Source organism: Cetorhinus maximus, chromosome 9, assembly GCF_964194155.1.
Source record: "Cetorhinus maximus chromosome 9, sCetMax3.hap1.1, whole genome shotgun sequence".
Lineage (NCBI taxonomy): Eukaryota > Metazoa > Chordata > Chondrichthyes > Lamniformes > Cetorhinidae > Cetorhinus > Cetorhinus maximus.
The window spans coordinates 91,859,944-91,876,443 of record NC_135887.1 but is presented as its reverse complement, the minus strand read 5'-3'; the positions used below and the strand labels follow the sequence as shown (position 1 = coordinate 91,876,443).

Sequence of the window (16,500 nt, the reverse complement as noted above, 5' to 3'; positions counted from 1 at the left end):
AGAGGAGCCCGCAGAGACTGCATGAAGCTCGTCCGCCAACATGAGGTCTGTCTGGACCTCCCTGCTCGCCATTGATGGATGGGCACCTAGCAGAGATACTAGGTGCCTCATCCATCTCTCACATTGGCAGTGACCTCCTGAGATCATTGCCTGGATGAGAGCTTGCAGGTACGAGCGCAACCCCAGAGACCCCTTACTCTGCTCCTGGCGCTGCCTCTCCATAAGAGTCACCACTCTCTCAATAGAAGAGGCAGTGTGCTCGGTGCTGGAGGTCAACGCAATACTCATGCTCTGCATGGACTTCTTCCATGACAGAGGCCATGGCACACATACCCTCATGGATCTCCGCCAGATCCTCCCACACATCCCACTGGACATCCAGCATCTGCTCCCTAATAGATGACTTCAGAGGCTCATCATCTGCCTTGAACTCAGCATGGTCCTGGTCTCCAGCAGTCCTCCAACTGTTGGCGCCCTAGGCACTCTCTGCCTCCACCAGCTCCTCATGTAAGTGTGCCGTGCCCTCTCCACTGTGCACTGACATTGTAGCCGATGATTTCATGCCCACCGAGGTGCTGGTTTCTGTGCTGGTGCCTTATGCAGAGAGGGGGTATGACGCAGGTGTATCTGATGGGCCCTGGTCCTCCGGTGTCAAGGGAGGCTCCTTGGGGTCCTGCAACGCTTTGCTGGATGGCGATTCTACGGAAGAGAAATGACATGTCAGTAGTATCAGTCATCACCACTGTCACTGTGCATGCTTGGCTGGCTGTGAGACAATGGAAGTCTGCATCGTGGTGCCATTGTCTTTCGATGAACAATGGGGGCTCCAAGTTTGAGGTTTCCATTTCAGGTGAGACAACACAACAAGTTGACACACTCCAGCACTCTAGCATCTGTGCACTCTTACCTTTGTCAGAGACCCATGCCTCTCCACGACTGGTGGACTGAGCTTGGCGTTGGCACTCCATTTGCAGGACATCCATCTCAAACCTCACCAGAATCATCAGCTTTGGGGGCCTCCGCCTGTCCTTGACCTCTCGATGTTTGTTATGGCTCATCTTCTCCTGAAAGGACAGAGGGGCATTGATTAGTCCACTCTCTACCTGCAGCGCCATTGCAGCCTGGCCAACCTCACCTGAGGAACACCTTGCAGGGCACATCCGAATGAACCTCAATCCACAAAGCAAAACAGGCCAAGCAACCAGAGCTCACCTCCTTGGCTGGCGCTGATGCCATTGACAGTTGGCACTTAGACTCTTATATCCTGAGCACCATGGGGGGGGATGGCCAGCCATTAGCACTTCTCCATACACATCCATGCCAACTCGGTTTTCACCGTTGCTGGGCGCAGGAGATCATTGAACCTTTTACGGCACTACACCCATGTGCGCCGCACAACATCATGGCCGCTGATATGGGCTGTCGCTTCTGCCCATGCCTTCTTATTGAGGTGCGGTGGCCTCCTGTTGCCATCCCTGGGTATCAAGATGTCCGACCTGGCACTGGCCTCCTCCATAAGGATTCCAAGACACTCATCTGAGAACCAGGGGAACAACTGGCCATTGGACTTGCCCTCCTGCCTGGCGTGCCCAGCAGGTGCAGATGCCATTGCAATTCCACACAAATATTTCTTCTTCAAACTTGACAGCTCCCTCTGTATCGTCTGGCAGCCTTCAGAGAGCTGCCTCTGCTGCTTTTGAATCCCCCACCAGGTCACCATTGGACCCGGCGCCCAACAGGCTCCCGCCTCTGCTTGGCCCTTCTGACCGGTGAAAAGACACATTTCACATCAGGTAGGCCTTAATTGGCCACCCAGCATGAATTTGTGTTGAAAATGTGATCGTGCCAGGGAGCGGGCATAGTTGGCTATGCCATCATTTGTTGCCTATCCCTAATGGACCTTGAGAATATGGTGGTGAGCCTCATTCCCAAACCCCTGCTGTGCAACTGGTGTACGTACCCACAGTGCTGATAGGAAGGGAGTTCCAGGATTTTGAACTAGTGACAGTGAAGGAACAGGTGATATAGTTTCAAGTCAGGATGTGATCTTGCAGGAGAGCTTGTGGGTGATGCTGTTCCCATGTGTCTGCTGCTGTTGTCCTTCCAGAGGGTAGAGGTTATAGGTTTGGAAGTTTAGAGCGGGGACCAAAAACAATGGCTTCAGTCTTCCCAATATTTAATTGGACGAAATTTCTGTTCATTCAGTGCTGGATGTTGGATAAGCAGTCTGATAGTTTACCAACAATGGAGCCTTCGAGAGAGGTGGTGGTGAGGTAGGCTGGGTGTCAACAGCGTACATGTGTAAACTAAAGCTGTGCCTTTGGATGGTGTCACCAAGGGTCAGCGTGTAGATGAGAAATAGGAAGGATCGATCCTTGGATGACAACCGAGGTAATATGGAGATTTAGGCTAAAATATGACCCAATTAAGAGCAGCAATGTCCAGTGACTTAGCACAAGTGATCCCTATGGAGCAGGTGAGGGCACAGTGAAGTCCCCTTCCCCTCACATAACAACAGGTTGCCCAGTCAGATTCTGCAGCAGACCTGCAGGGAGATGGCAGAAAATCACAATTAGACCTAGGACAAGGGTTCAGCTCTAAAGGTTCATCAATCTGAATGAGAATGGTGTCTCATCTATCTCAATTTTTCTCCATTAGACCCTGCACTCACTCCTCCTCTGCACACCATTCCACATGCTGCACATCTGATAACAAGGAGGCACTTCACCATCTCTTATTCAAATCACCCACTCACTTGCTGCTGCTGGCCTCACAAGTACACAAACAGCAGCCCTCTTTCAGCTGGCAACAACCAGAAAGCATTTCACTCTCTCTTGACTTTTTTCACATTTCACGCTGGAGACATTTTTTTGCACATAACCATTGCCCCATCGTGTTTGCAGCTTGCCGTTTCTCCCCCTCAGCATACCCACTATATGAAGCTGCCTCACGCATCTGCACAACTGTTTACAAGAGCCATACACTAACTCACTCCAACACTTTCTGCTGGACAAGTTAGCACACACAACTACCACAATAGACAGGGAGGGACAGCATCTACCTCATCCAGAACAAAGATAATTAGAGTAGGCAGATCAAGCAGTACTTGTGGGTATTCAAACAATCACACAGATAGGCAAATATTGCACAATTAGTACTCATTTCTCATTGCACTCAGTCCTTGTCATCTCCACTCTGTGCTCCTATAAGTGCTGAATCCAGCTGACTATCAAGGTTCAAAAGGTACGATACATGAAAAGATTTGTCAAGGGAACTTCCGTTAAAGAGGTGAAGAAAGCAATGGTTCATGTGAAAGAGACATGCAGTGAGGGCATTGCTGGTACATAAATGGGTAATCTTGGAAAGGTGCCAAAGTATTATAGCATGTATGTGTGGCAGGGAGCTGGTCATGTACTGGGTGAGGAGCAGGAATAAACCATGCCTCTGATTGGCAGTTTGGTAATTAATGGGCAGCAAATCACATGCCACATCTGGCTGTAAGATTTACTTAAAGAAGCATTGTTGTAGAGATAAGGAAAGTTGAAGAGCTGTGCTTACAGTCATGACAGCCAGCAGCTCCAGTTTGCTGATGGTGCTGTAGACATTTTATTGTGCTGTTGTATCAGATGATGGAGGCCCTCGTCCCTGCAGATGGACTTTGTGTGTTGTGCTGAGTAGGCCAGGATGCCTTGTCAGAAGTGGAAGTAGCTTTCATACTTGCACCTAGCCACAGTACCATAAAAAGTTTCATGGATTCACCTGTTGTGCCAAGGCAGGAGATTCTCCTGATTCATTATATCAATGCTGGCATTAAACATCAGTAGCATGACCAGCTCTCTGCCACACATACATGCTATAATACTTTGGCACATTTCCAAGATTACCCATTTATGTACCAGCAATGCCCTCACTGCACGTCGCTTTCACGCGAACCATTGCTTTCTTCATATCTTTAATGGAAGTTCCCTTGACAAATCTTTCCATGTATTGTACCTGCATTATGTTTCTTCATGCAATCATTGTCCCTATGGGAAGCAAACTGATATCAAAATATCAATATAGGCCTCTCATCCAGTGTCAACAATTCAGCACCTTGTACTCTTTTTGGCAGAGGCGACTGTATATAAAAGAGTGCAGGAGGAGGCACCATAATAAACACTAGGCACAAAGTTGTGGAGGAAGCAATAGGTAGAACAAATAAGAATTCTGACTAAGCTTAAGGCTTGTATCAACTTTTTATGTTGTTTATTTTCCATTTTATTCACTTACTCGCTGGAATCAAAGCACACAATTCTTCATCAGTTATTCTGCAAAAAGCAACGTCAGACGAAATTGTCAGCAAGGAAGTATCTTCTCTCATGTTCCCTTCTCCTCTAGCTTTTCCACATGGAGCAGAGTCGAGGGCCAGGGAGCTAATGGAAGCAAAGCACGCCAGAATAGGCACAATAGCTCACACTAACATCCACTCCACAGGGTTTTGGCAGTGACTTTGAGAAGAATGCACCGGGTGATACTCAGAGTACAAGTGAGAAAGAACAGGAGGTGGTGGCACAAAAAGTACAGGATCCAGCTGTCTGCAGATTGTGTACATTCTCAGCTGATGAGAATATTGATGCAGACCTCAGGGGCCCTGCTTTTAAAAGAAGGAAGCTTTCTGAACATAAATGATTGCTGCAGCATTTGAGGGTTATGTCTAGGAGCTTTGACAGGTAATATGAAGGAGTCCATCATCTGCATGTGTGGTGTCCTGTCTAGAAAAAAAACCAAATGTGGAGCCTTCGGCAATTCCACAGACATTGCAGTGGCTGAACCATTATCATGAAGTTGAGAACTACCTTCCTGTCGAGATCCTTCCATGGACACATTGGAAGAAGCCAATTGTGGGTCATAAAGAAACCGTAGATTGGGTCATAGAACACATTAAGCACATCAAAGTGGAGACACCCGGGTGGCATAAAGTAGATAAACCTCATTTTGGGGAAATACAACTTGATGGCTTTTAAGTTTCATTGTTTCTGGAGCAGTGTCCTTCATCCAAGTAAACCAAATAAAGTTGAATTCCAAAAGGAAGTTGTAAATCTCCACACATTTTTATGATCCTATACTGAATCCATTTATGAACTTCCACAAAGACTAAAATTGGCACCTTTGGCTCCTTGTTAGGTTGTGGTTCCACAGCATCTAGCTCACTTCAGGTGCATCACCAAGTGTCCGGTCTTCATCCATGAGCCTAGGAAATGAACATGAGTTAATTTTTTGATTGTAGAGGGCATTATTTCTGATTACTAATATATCTATATTCAACAACTACACATTCCGAGCAATAGTCAGGGTCAGGAGCCCTCACTGATTTACACCTCCTTAGCCTAGGAGTGCGGAGGTGAACCGTGTAATCTTCCCAGCTGAGAACAACTAACTCAGCATAGGTTAGATTTTTCTTCATTTTAAATTGTGAACTTCCAAAATTATCCACATAGTTTCATAGTAACAGGCTATTCCTAAATTTACAAAAGACAAATTTTAATCACTTTAAATCTAAAAAAATCACTATTGAATTATCCTAATTTTGGAAGTAAGATAGATGGAGTAGATGTTGAGGAAAGGAAGAGTAAAAATTCCTAGGTGTTGCGATTGACATATTTTTAAATTGGAATGAACAAATAGCAAAAGCATGCAAAAATGTCTCTCCTTGCATAGAAATATTGTGTAAATTGAGACATCATTTGTTGGTTCAAACATTATTTACTGTACATTATTCAAAGTTTTGCTGCATATAACCTACTGTAACAATGTGCAGAATTGAAGGGGCCCGCCAGAGTGGGCATCATGGCAGGTGGGCCAGGAGAATCAGGTGAGAATAGCTACGTCTAATTGCCGGTGGCGGGAAAACTGTCCCACATTTAATGGAGGGCGGGAAGGGCCCAAAGTGGCAATAGGATATCAATTAAACTCATTAATGAGCCACTTGAATCCTATTATCCCTGAGCCCACCAGGATTTAATAGTTGCTCAGGGGTTTAATGGGAGTGAGTTGGCTCTCCCTGTTGGGTTTGCCTGTAGCCTCGTAGCGGGGCTCTCTCACTGGCAGGCACTCAGTGTCCGTTTGAGGGACCTGGCATTGGGAAAGGGGGCTGCCTAAAGTCACCCCCTGCCTTTGCACATGACCCCCCCCTCCCCCTCCATTGCTGGCAACCTCCTCTCCACAATTCTCATCCTGCCCCATTTACATGTCACCAAGGATCCAGCATCAATCCCTGGTGAAGGCCTCCGAGTATTACTGGCAGTGGCCACCGCTGCAACCACAGGATTTCTGCCCAACTGGGGCCTTGGTCAAGTGGGGCACCCGATGCTATACAGATAAGTACACTTAAATAGCATCGCACCTCCCGATGAAGCGAAAAGGTGCTCCCACCGGTTCTCCAAGTGGTGGGGAGGAACCCCCGTCTCATACACTAAATTCCACCCAATTTGTGGCCATACCACAAATCAAAAACCCATCCTATTCTTTTATTACAGAAGAAAGCTATACAACTTTGTGCAGGAATAGGCTATGTTTGACAAAATGTTTCAATTGACTTCTGCCATTCACAATTATCCCTACCAGAAATTCCTGTAATGTACATCCGATCAATTCAAAAACTCCTTTAGTCTTTTAATCAATAAGACACACTGACCCAAATGTGTGGAATTTAAGACCCCTGTACACGCAAACCTGCTCGACAAAACTATTGTTCAACTCTGAAGTGAAAAGGTTTTGGTAGATATTTTTAGTGATAATACGGTAGCAAATATTGACCAATGGTCTCTTATGTCATTCATTTTTTCTCCTTTTTGAATCAACACTCTTCCATTGTAAATGTAATTATCTCAGTGTACAACATGAGGTTTAGCTTTCAGGCTTCTTTCTCCCTTTCTCTCCCTTGAGGGGAGTCAACCTTCAAGCAAATGCTTACTAACTCCCCCCCCATATAAACATATAATAAAAATCCAAATGTTCTGATGTTTTTGAATCTTGCAATTGTTATAAATGCTATGATCATCACCATTTGTATTGTGTGTAAATTGTGTGTAAATAAATAATTAAGGGATTGAGTTTGGGACATCTCAATTTGTACAGCTAAATGCTTAACATATGATCAGCTGAGCCATTGGGGAAGACCTTAGTTCTTTCTCTTTTCAAACAAATATCTAATTGCCCTTAGTACCAATATAGGCTGTCCACTTTGATTGGTTTCCATGGTAACTTAACTCACAACTATTGCCTTATTTCCCTACTTACACTAACTTCCTAATTTGTAACTAGTGTTCTCTGGCTTGTGAACAGTTTTCCTGGGTCAATTTTGTAAATTCCCTTCATAATCTTGAAAATTTAGTTAGATCCCCTCTAACACTCGTATTTTCTTACACCGGGATTGATAGTCATAGTCATTATAATTATGAATGTAGTCAATATCAACTGCAATAACTCTTAGTACCTTGTGGACTGTGTCCAAATCAGTGCCTAAAGGACTTTAACTGTATTATAATTCACTTTTCAGTCTTGTCACTATTGTAAGAATGCAATACTGCTAACTGCACCACTATACTTAGTACTGACCAGTGTGTATGTAAATGTAGGGCCAAATAATGCACTCCATGGTGCCCATAGAACTTTTCTGCCTTAGGCTTGATAAAGTGCCCTTTCAGGTAGAACTTGGATTCTCTGCATTTGTATGCACTGCACTCATGAAGCCTACAAAAAATGTTAAATTAGAGTTAGGTTTAGAATTTAACTGGAATGGCAGAACAGCACTCACATAAAATTGAAAAGGAAGCCCATGTGTTCCTGTTTGTGCTTGTACACATTCATTAGCATTTACTGTCAGTACTTGGTATTTGTGTTCCACTGGCTGGCAAGTTGTGTAGCTGTTCTATTCATTTGCTGTTTAGCTATTCTGCCACAAGGGAAATTAGAGACATAATACCTTCTAATACCTGCACTGCCCCTAGTAGCTTGGTCTGTTTGCCTGGAAATATTTTTTCCTATTCTATCTATATGGCCATCCACCATAGCAACACTCTAGAAGGAGAAGGAGGATCATGTTTGATAGGTACCCTTGTAACTGAGGCACTCTTCTTGAATCCGCTTTTGAAATGCCCTTTTTCACCAAGGCCAGACAATTGAACTTGACATGTCCAAAGTAGTTATGAAGACGATGGCTCATAAAGCATTTGCTCACAGAAGTGTATGCATTTATGCAGAAACCTAGAGAGCAATTCAATAAAAAAAAATAGCTGAGCCTGGGGCAAGACAACAATTTCTTTGGAGTTTTAAATTATTGGGTCTTTCCAAGCAACTGTTGGACATTTCTGCCAAACCTCCTGTGAAGTCTGAATTCCTGGTTCAAGTTGAAAGGCCACTCAAGCTGGCTTTCTGACAGTGCTATCGCCAATTGTGCATGCACTTGCTTCTCTCCAATCAAGAAACAAGCCTCAATAAGTACTCAGTAATTGATTATCCACCTTGTTACACCCAGTGGGGTGCATCTGTGTTGCTGCTTTCCAATGTAAGAGTGGATGATATAGGAATGCTCTGAGATGCTTGACTGAGCTGGCTCATTGAGTTCTACCACACTCTTCTATTGGTCACCTTGAGCTGTAGATTAATATATGATAGACTATATCAGTAAGATAGCTTTTGAATCAGTTTTAGCTGATCAGGCGTATTTTGTTACATTGCTGTCATGCATTTTGAGAGGGAATGAGGAAGTGAATAAGGAGATAGTGAATGAAAAGCGAAGGATGAAATTAGCCATGAGTTTGGAGAGCTTGCCTCATCCTCATCACTTTCTCTTTTCCTTTCTGTCCGCATAAATAATCGAGAGGACAGACCGTGGTGCAGGGAGCCATTCAAGTGGTGGGAGGAAATAGGAAGGTAGTAGTGGTAGCGGACAGTATAATTAGGGATATAGATACTGTTCTCTGCAGTTATGAGCATGAGCCCTGAAGGCTGTGTTGCCTGCCGGTGCCAGGGTTAAGGACATCTCCTCAGGGCTGGAGAGGAACTTGGAGAAGGAGGGGAGGGATCCAGTTGCCGTCGTCCATGTTGGTTCCAGCGACATTGATAGGACTAGAAAGCAGTTTCCGCTGAAAGAATTTGGGCAGTTAGGAGCTAAATTTAAAAGCAGAACCTCCTAGGTAGTAATCTCAAGATTACTACCTGAGCCAGGGCAAACTGGCAGAGGGTAAATAAAGCCAAGGAGTTAAATGCGGGGCCTAAAGATTGATGTGGGATGAATGGGTTTCAGTTCATGGGGCAATGGCATCAGTACTGGGTTAGTAGGGAGCTGTTCCGATGGGACGGGCTTCACTTGAGCTGTGCTGGAACCAGTGTCCTTGTGAATCGAATAACTAAGGCTGTAGGGAGGGCTATAAACTAAATAGGTGGAGGGGGGGGTGGAGGTGGCGCGGGGCGAGGGTTCTGGAGAAGGGATACATAGAAACACACATAGAAAATAGGAACAGGAGTAGGCCATTCAGCCCTTCGAGCCTGCTCCACCATTCATTATGATCATGGATGATCATCCAACTCATTGGCTTGCTCGCACTTTCTCCCCATATCCTTTGATCCCTTTCCCCCCAAGAGCTATATCTAACTCCTTCTTGAAAATATACAATGTTTTGGCCTCAACTACTTTCTGTGGTAGCGAATTCCACAGGCTCACCACTCTCTGGGTGAAGAAATTTCTCCTCATCTCAGTCCTAAATGTTCTACCCTGTATCCTCAGACTGTGACCCCTGGTTCTGGACTCCCCCACCATCGGGAATATCCTTTCTGCATCTACACTGTCTAGTCCTGTTAGAATTTTATAGGTTCCTATGAGATCCTCCCTCATTCTTCTGAACTCCAACGAATGTAATCCTAACCGACTCAATCTCGCATTATATGTCAGTCCCGCCATCCCAGGAATCAGTCTGGTAAACCTTCGCTGCACTTCCTCTATAGCAAGAACATCCTTCCTCAGATAAGGAGACCAAAACTGCATACAATATTCCAGGTGTGATCCCACCAAGGCCCTGTGTAATTGCAGCAAGAAATCCCTGCTCCTGTACTCGAATCCTCTGGCTATGAAGGCCAACATACCATTTGCCTTCTTTACCGCCTGCAGCACCTGCATGCTTACCTTCAGCAACTGGTGTACAAGGACACCCAGGTCTCGTTGCACATTCCCCTCTCTCAATTTATAGCCACTCAGATAATAATCTGCCTTCCTGTTTTTGCTACCAAAGTGGATAACCTCACATTTATCCACATTATACTGCATCTGTCATGCATTTGCCCACTCACTAGAAGGCTAACAAAGCAAAAGGATATGGCAGCATTGCAGGGCAGCTGTTTAGGTAATGATACCCAGTGTAACAGGAAGGGACAGAGTGTACAAACATTAAAAAAAAGCAGCAAATAGGGTCAAAGGGGGAAAAAATTATAAAAACGGAAAATTAATGGCCCTTTATTTGAATGTACATAGTATTTGGAATAAAATAAATTAATTAATGGCACAAATATAGGTTAATGGGTATGATCTTATAGCCATTACGGAGACATGGTTACAAGAAGATCAAGGCTGGGAACTAAATATTCAGGGGTATGTGACTTTTCGAAAGGACAGGCAGGAAGGAAAGGGTGGTGGGGTAGCTTTGTTAGTATGAGATGGAATAAGTACAATAGCAAGAAATGATCTTGGATCAGAAGATGTAGAATCCATATGGGTGGAGGTAAGAAATAATAAGGGGAAGAAGACACTGGTGGGAGTAGTCCACAGACCCCCTAACAGTAGCCATACTGTAGGACAGGGAATAAATTAGGAGATAATGAGGGCACGTAAAAAAGGCAATACATTAATCATGGGTGACTTTAATCTTCATGTAGATTGGGAAAATCAAACTAGCGGAGGTAGCCATGAGCAAGAATTCAGAGAGTGATAGAACAATATGTTGCGGATCCAACCAGGGATCAGGCTATTTTGGATCTGGTAATGTGTAATGAGGCAGGTTTAATAAATGATCTCAGAGTAAAAGATCCCTGAGGAAACAGTGACTATAACGTGGTGGAATTTAGAATTCAGATTGAGAGTGAGAAACTTGGGTCGGAAACAACCATGCTAAACTTAAATAAGAATAATTATAAAGGAATGAGGGCAGAGTTGAATGGAATGGACTGGGAAAGCAGTTTAGCAGAAAAGACGGTTGATGAACAATGGCAGACTTTAAGAAAATTGTTCATGACTCACAGCAAAGATATATCCCAGTGAGAAAGAAGAATTCGAGGAAGGGGATAAACCAAGCATGGTTAACCAAGGAAGTTAAGGATAGTATCAAATTGAAAGAAAAAACATACAGTGTGGCAAAGATTAGTGGTAAGCCAGAGGATTGGGAAAGTTTTAAAAGCCAACAAAAGATGACCAAAAAAAAAAAGATGGAGAAAATAAACTTTGAGGGTAAACTAGCAAGTAATATAAAAACAGACAGTAAGAGCTTCTTTAAATATATAAGAAGGAAGAGAGAGGCCAAAGTGAACATAGGCCTCTTAGAGAATGAGGCTGGAGAAATAATAATGGGGAACCAGGAAATGGCAGGGGAGTTGAATAAATACTTTGCATTAGTCTTCACAGTAGAAGACACTAATAGCATTCCAAAAATATTAAATAATCAAGGGGCAAATGGGGTGGAGGAAATTAATACAATAACTTCCACTAGAGAAAAAGTACCAGGGAAACTAATGGGGCTAAGGGACGATAAGTTCCCTGGACCTGATGGGTTGCATCATAAGATATTAAAGGAAGTAGCTACAGAGATAGTAGATGGACAGAATCCTTAGATTCTGGAAAAGTCCCAGAGGATTGGAAAACTGCCAATGTAACGCCCTTATTCAAAAAGGGAGGGAGACAAGAAACAGTTAACTATAGGCTAGTTAGCTTAACATCCGATATTGGGAAAACTTTAGAGTCTATTATAAAGGATGTATTGGCAGAGCATTTAAAAATGCATCATATCATCAAGCAGGGTCAGCATGCCTTTATGAAGGGGAAATCATGCCTGACAAATTTATTAGAATTCTTTGAGGGGATAAGAAGCAGGATAGATAAAGGCGAATCATTACATGTAGTATATTTGGATTTCCAAAAGGCGTTCGATAAGATACTGCACATAAGGCTACTTTATAAGAGCCCATGGTGTTAGGGGTAGTATATTAGCATAGATAGAGGATTGGCTAACTAATAGAAGACAGAGAGTTGGGATAAGGGAGACATTTTCAGGATGGCAACCTGTAACTAGTGGAGTGCCACAGGAATCAGTGCTGGGGCCACAATTATTTACAATATATATTAATAACTTAGATGAGGGAAGTGAATGTACTATTGCCAAGTTTGCGGATGACACAAAAATAGGTGGGAAGGCAAGTGGAGAAGGATGACACAAAGAGTCTATAGAGGGATATAGACAGGTTAAGTGAGTGGGCAAAAACTTGGAAGATGGAATATAATGTAGGAAAATGTGAGGTTATGCATTTTGGCAGGAAGAATAGAGGAGTTGAATATTATTTAAATGGAGAAAGACTGCAGAAAGCTACAGCACAGAGGGATTTGGGAGTCCTCGTGCATGAATCCCAAAAAGCTAACAGACAAGTTTAGCAGGTAATAGGGAAGGCAAATGGAATGTTGGCCTTTATTTTATATAAAAATAGGGAAGTCTTGCTAAAACTATACAAGGCACTAGTTAGACCATACCTCAAATACTGTGAACAGTTTTGGTCCTCTTATCTAAGGAAAGATATACTGGCATTGGAGGTAGTCCAGAGAAGGTTCACTAGGCTGATCCCGGGTTTGGAGGGATTTTCTTATGAGGAGAGGGTGAGTAGGTTGGGCCCGTACTCATTGGAGTTCAGAAGGATGCGAGGCGACATTATTGAAACATATAAGATTCTTAGGGGCCTTGACAGGGTAGATGCTGAGAGGTTGTTTCCCCTTGTGGGAGAGTCTAGGACCAGAGGGCATAATCTCAGACTAAAGGGTCGCTCATTTAAAACAGAGATGAGGAGGAATTTCTTCTCTCAGAGGGTTATTAATCTGTGGAATTCTTTACCGCAGAAGGCTGTAGAGGCTGGGTCATTAAGCATATTCAAGGCTGAGACAGATAGATTTTTAATCAATCAGGGAATCAAGGGATATGGGGAAAGGCAGGAAAGTGGTGTTATCAGATCAGCCATGATCTCATTGAATGGCAGATCAGACTCGATGGGCCAAATGGTCCACTTCTGTTCCTACGTCTTATGGTCTTGTGATCAATGCTGAACTTCCTCCTGTCAGCAGGGACATGTAGGAGACAATTTTCCTCATCACAACACCTGAAGAGTGCACCAGCTCCCAGGTTACTTCAGAGGGGCAAAGGTGGAAGGACCTGTTTTATCAGATCTCCTCTACCATATAGGAATTCTAGAGTTTTTCCAAATGGACACACCTGGGCCTGTCTCTCTAATAGGAGCAGGACAAACATTCATATAGAGGTGAGGATTCCATTTTCTCTATGTCCATCCATCAAGTGTCTGCACAATGCTTCAGTGGAAAACTGATTGCCAGTAAAGTATCAGCAGGATAAACACATTGAGAAACGAATTAATTCAGTGAAAACAAACTTGATACTAAATGGATTAACAAACAAATTAAATGTTACACTAAAGGGAAAAAGGCCTATCCAATTCCTGCAGGGAGAAAGGTAAAGGCCTTTTTGGGATAAAGATAAGAAAATGCAGAAACACGTGCAGAGGGTGATCATAAGAACAAAGATACCTGCAAAGAAAGGCAGCTGAGCAAAATTCTTTCTGTATCACAATAATAAGATAGCAATCATAAAAGTGAATACCATAAGGTAGGGAAAGGGATGAGGTCCTGAAAGCAGATTTCAGGGACCTACGAAGGAGATTAAAAAGCAGGACCTCTAAAGCAGTAATCTCAGTATTACTCCCAGTCCCACATGTAAGCGAGTATAGAAATAGGAGAACAGAGCGATTAAACGTGCGGCTGGAAAGCTGGTGTAGAGGGAGGGCATCAGATTTCTGAGGGATTGGGACTATTCTGGGGAAGGTGGGATCTGCACAAGCCAGATGGTCTACACCTGAACAGGATAAATATCCACGCAGGGAGATTTGCTAGTGCTGTTGGGAGGAGAGGAGGGGGAGGTTTTTGGGGGGTGCGGTTTCAACTAGATTGACAGGGGAATGGGAACCTGAGGGCAAATTCAGAGTAGGGAATGGGAGATAGAAAATTCGCAAGTGACTCTGAAAGACTGAAGAAGCACAGGTTAAAAAAGTGTACAGCACAGGAATTTAGCCGTGTTAAAAGGTATATATGTAAATACAAGAAGGTATAGCTTTGCCAACTGCCTATTAGGGGTCACATGATTGTTCTTGATGAATGAACCCTAAGCGTGGGTAATCGAGGGGCAGAGCTTTCTGGTCGTGGGCCTGAATCAAGCGTGTAGCTTCTGAAAGAGCTCTGTAATAAAGTTATCTGATTCAAGTAGAAACCTATCCGGTACATCAAGTTCATTACATTTGGCGACGAGGGTAATATAGCTCCGACGTTGCACCTCACCTCATGAATGTAAGTACATCAGTTCTTAAGAAAGAAAAGTATACTCACCAGTGATGCTACTCAGCGGCAAAATCGATCCTTATAACACGTCCATGGAAGATTGGAGCCAGTATGTAGAGCGCCTTGGCTTTTATTTTGTGGTGAATGAAATTGCTGCGGAGGAGAAACAGAAAGCTATTCTTTTGAGTGTCTGTGGTAGCAAGACATATAACCTCATCCGCAGTCTGAAGGCCCCGAACGTGCCCAATTCTAAATCTTTTAACGAATTGATAGACCTCATAAAGATGCATTTTTAACCAAAGCCATCACTAATAATGCAGAGGTTTAAGTTTAACTCCAGAGTAAGCGCCCGGGGAGAGTCCATCGCAACTTATATAGTGAAGTTGAACCAGTTGACTGAGCATTGCGACTTCGGAGACACGCTCAATGACATGTGATGGGCCTTTTTAAAAAATCCATTCTTGGGGCATGGTCTTCGCTGGCTGGGCCAGCATTTATTGCCCATCCCTAGTTGACCTTGAGAAGGTGGTGGTGAGCTGCCTTCTTGAACCACTGCAGTCCATGTGGTGTAGGTTCATGCACGGAGCTATTAGGAAGAGAGTTCCAGGGTTTTGACCCAGCGATGGTGAAGGAACAGTGATATATTTCCAATCAGGATGGTGACTGACTTGGAGGGGAATTTCCAGGTGGTGGTGTTCACATCTATCTGCTGTCCTTGTCCTTCAAGATGGTAGTGGTCATGGGCTTGGAAGGTGCTGTTGAAGGAGCCTTGGTGAATTCCTGCAGTGCATCTTGTAGATGGTATACACTGCTGCTACTGTGTGTCGGTAGTGGAGGGAGTGAATGTTTGTGGATGTGGTGCCAATCAAGTGGGTTGCTTTGTCCTGGACGGTGTCCAGCTTCTTCAGTGTTGTGGGAGCTGCACTCATCCAGGCAAATGGGGAGTATTCCAACACACTCCTGACTTGTGCCTTGTACAGGCTTTGGGGAGTCAGGAGATGAGTTACTCATCGCACGATTCCTAGCCTCTGACCTGCTCTTGTAGCCACAGTATTTATGTGGCTAGTCCAGTTCAGTTTCTGGTCAATGGTAACCCCCAGGATGTTGATAGTGGTGCATTCAGTGATGGTAATGCCATTGAACATCAAGGAGCGATTGTTGGATTCTGTCTTGTTGGAGATGGTCTTTGCCTGACACTTACATGGTGCAAATATTAATTGCCATTTGTCAGCCCAAGCCTGGATATTATCCATGTCTTGCTGCATTTGGACATGGACTGCTCCAGTCGCGAATGGTGGTGAACATTGTGCAATCATCAGTGAATATCCCCACTTCTAACCTTATGATGGAAAGAAGGTCATTGATGAAGCAGCTGAAGGTGGCTGGGCCTGAGGACATGATACTGATGAACTCCTGCAGTGATGTCCTGGAGCTGAGATGACTGACCTTCAACAGCATCGACCATTTTCCTTTGTGCTAGGTATGACTCCAACCAGCAGGGAGTTTTCCCCATGATTCCCATTGACTCCAGTTTTGCTAGGGCTCCTTGATGCCACTCGGTCAAACGCTGCCTTGATGTCAAGGGCAGTCACTCTCACCTCACCTCGGGAGTTCAGCTCTTTTGTCCACATTTGAACCAAGGCTGTAATGAGGTCAGGAGCTGAGTGGCCCTGGCGGAACCCAAACTGGGCATCAGTGAGTAGGTTGTTGCTAAGCAAGTCTGCTTGATAGCACTGTTAATGACCCCTTCTATTACTTTACTGATGATTGAGAGTAGACTGATGGGGTGGTAATTGGCCGGGTTGGATTTGTCCTGCTTTTCACGTACAGGACATACCTGGGCAATTTTCCACATAGCCGGGTAGATGCCA

At 44.2% G+C, this 16,500-nt stretch overlaps 1 protein-coding gene and 1 long non-coding RNA gene across 2 annotated transcripts in view; both read right to left on the bottom strand.

The window, feature by feature from the left end:
• The window catches only part of eps8l2 (EPS8 signaling adaptor L2), a 598,035-nt gene that overhangs the window by 516,035 nt on the left and 65,500 nt on the right, over positions 1-16,500 (bottom strand). The gene's annotated exons all lie outside the window — the stretch shown is intronic.
• Positions 5,199-16,500, bottom strand: part of LOC144684820 (uncharacterized) — a 21,166-nt gene continuing 9,864 nt past the window's right edge. The window contains exons 2-3 of the long non-coding RNA XR_013577572.1: positions 14,678-14,782; positions 5,199-5,230 (exon numbers count right to left, since the gene is read on the bottom strand). This is a non-coding gene — a long non-coding RNA (uncharacterized LOC144684820). The remainder of the gene's footprint in view (positions 5,231-14,677; positions 14,783-16,500) is intronic.